The sequence below is a fragment of the Syngnathus leptorhynchus genome, unplaced genomic scaffold (genome assembly GCF_054491065.1).
Source record: "Syngnathus leptorhynchus isolate UIUO unplaced genomic scaffold, UIUO_Slep HiC_scaffold_335, whole genome shotgun sequence".
NCBI classification, from domain to species: domain Eukaryota; kingdom Metazoa; phylum Chordata; class Actinopteri; order Syngnathiformes; family Syngnathidae; genus Syngnathus; species Syngnathus leptorhynchus.
Window position 1 is genome coordinate 27,501 of NW_028232299.1, and position 3,110 is coordinate 30,610.

The following is a 3,110-nucleotide window of genomic DNA, read 5'->3' on the forward strand; positions in this document are numbered from 1 at the left end:
CCATAGCTCCAGAGCTCCATAGCCCCGGAGCTCCATAGCCCCGGAGTTCCATAGCCCCGGAGCTCCATAGCTCCATAGCCCCGGAGCTCCATAGCCCCGGAGCTCCATAGCTCCATAGCCCCGGAGCTCCATAGCCCCGGAGCTCCATAGCCCCGGAGCTCCATAGCTCCATAGCCCCAGAGCTCCATAGCTCCAGACTTCCATAGCCCCATACTTCCATAGCTCCATAGCTCCATAGCTCCATACTTCCATAGCTCCAGCCGCGGAGGGTGCTGGCTGGTGGCTCCATAGCTCCATACTTCCATACTTGCAGCCACGGAGTTGGCTAAAATTGCACTAAGTGCGAAAGCCCATTCATTTACAACGGCGTGTCCGCCAGGCGGCGACATTTCCCCGTTACCGGTGGCTGCGCGGCGGGTGAGTGACAGAGCTTATCCGAGCGGCTGGAACTCTGCGCCGGCGTGGTCGAGCGTGAGGCCCCGGCCCTTTTAGGTACCAGGCAGCCAAACACTTCCATTGATCCAGCCACGGAGGGTGCTGGCTGGTGGCTCCATAGCACCAGAGCTCCATAGCTCCATAGCACCAGAGCTCCATAGCTCCATAGCACCAGAGCTCCATAGCTCCATAGCACCAGAGCTCCATAGCTCCATAGCACCAGAGCTCCATAGCACCAGAGCTACATAGCTCCATAGCACCAGAGCTCCATAGCTCCATAGCACCAGAGCTCCATAGCTCCATAGCACCAGAGCTCCATAGCTCCATAGCACCAGAGCTCCATAGCTCCAGAGCTCCATAGCTCCAGCCTGGGTGGCTGGTGGCTCCATAGCTCCATACTTCCATAGCTCTAAGTCAGAGAGTTGGCGAAAATTGCACTAAGTGCGAAAGCCCATTCATTTACAACGGCGTGTCCACAAGGCGGCGACATTTCCCCGTTACCGGTGGCTGCGCGGCGGGAGAGTGACAGAGCTCATCCGAGCGGCTGGAACTCTGCGCCGGCGTGGTCGAGCGTGAGGCCTCGGCACTTTGGCCGCCTGGTACCTAAACACTTCCATTGATCCAGCCACGGAGGGTGCTGGCTGGTGGCTCCATACCTCCATAGCTCCATACCTCCAGAGCTCCAGAGCTCCATAGCACCAGAGCTCCATAGCTCCATAGCACCAGAGCTCCATAGCACCAGAGCTCCATAGCTCCATAGCACCAGAGCTCCATAGCTCCATAGCACCAGAGCTCCATAGCTCCATAGCACCAGAGCTCCATAGCACCAGAGCTCCATAGCTCCATAGCACCAGAGCTCCATAGCTCCATAGCACCAGCTCCATAGCTCCATAGCACCAGAGCTCCATAGCTCCATAGCACCAGAGCTCCATAGCTCCATAGCACCAGAGCTCCATAGCTCCATAGCACCAGAGCTCCATAGCTCCATAGCACCAGAGCTCCATAGCTCCATAGCTCCAGGGCTCCATAGCTCCAGGGCTCCAGGGCTCCATAGCTCCAGGGCTCCATAGCTCCAGGGCTCCAGGGCTCCATAGCTCCATACCTCCAGAGCTCCATAGCTCCATACTTCCAGAGCTCCATAGCTCCATAGCACCAGAGCTCCAGAGCTCCATAGCTCCATAGCACCAGAGCTCCATAGCACCAGAGCTCCATAGCTCCAGCCTGGGTGGCTGGTGGCTCCATAGCTCCATACTTCCATAGCTCCAGTCAGAGAGTTGGCGAAAATTGCACTAAGTGCGAAAGCCCATTCATTTACAAGGGCGTGTCCACAAGGCGGCGACATTTCCCCGTTACCGGTGGCTGCGCGGCAGGAGAGTGACAGAGCTTATCCGAGCGGCTGGAACTCTGCGCCGGCGTGGTCGAACGGCTGGCCTCGGTAGTTGAGGTACCAGGGGTGGGCCGGGGAGCTCCAGGCGGGTCTTGTGAGAGAGTGAAGCCGAGCGGCTGGAACTCTGGGCCGGCCTGGTCGAGCGGCTGGCCTCGGTAGTTGAGGTACCAGGGGCGGGCTGGGGAGCTCCAGGCGGGGCTTGTGAGAGAGTGAAGCCGAGCGGCTGGAACTCTGGGCCGGCGTGGTTGAGCCACGGAGGGTGCTGGCTGGTGGCTCCATAGCTCCATAGCTCCATAGCTCCATACTTCCATAGCTCCATACTTCCATAGCTCCAGACTTCCATAGCTCCATAGCTCCATAGCTCCATAGCTCCATAGCTCCATAGCACCAGAGCTCCAGAGCTCCATAGCACCAGAGCTCCAGAGCTCCATAGCTCCATAGCTCCATAGCCCCAGAGCTCCATAGCTCCATAGCTCCATAGCTCCAGAGCTCCATACTTCCATAGCTCCAGAGCTCCAGCCTGTCTGGTGGCTCCATAGCTCCATAGCTCCATACTTGCAGCCACGGAGCTGGCGAAAATTGCACTAAGTGCGAAAGCCCATTCATTTACAACGGCGTGTCCACAAGGCGGCGACATTTCCCCGTTACCGGTGGCTGCTTAGCGGGAGAGTGACAGAGCTTATCCGAGCGGCTGGAACTCTGGGCCGGCCTGGTCGAGCGGCTGGCCTCGGTAGTTGAGGTACCAGGGGCGGGCTGGGGAGCTCCAGGCGGGGCTTGTGAGAGAGTGTAGCCGAGCGGCTGGAACTCTGGGCCGGCGTGGTTGAGCAGCATGCCCGCGGAGGTGGCTCTTCCATAGGCACGGAGGGTGCTGGAGCTCCACACTTCCATAGGCACGGAGGGTGCTGGAGCTCCACACTTCCATAGGCAGGGAGGGTGCTGGAGCTCCACACTTCCATAGGCAGGGAGAGTGCTGGAGCTCCACACTTCCATAGGCAGGGAGGGTGCTGGAGTTCCACACTTCCATAGGCAGGGAGGGTGCTGGAGCTCCACACTTCCATAGGCAGGGAGGGTGCTGGAGCTCCACACTTCCATAGGCAGGGAGGGTGCTGGAGCTCCACACTTCCATAGGCAGGGAGGGTGCTGGAGCTCCACACTTCCATAGGCAGGGAGGGTGCTGGAGCTCCACACTTCCATAGGCAGGGAGGGTGCTGGAGCTCCACACTTCCATAGGCAGGGAGGGTGCTGGAGCTCCACACTTCCATAGGCAGGGAGGGTGCTGGAGCTCCAC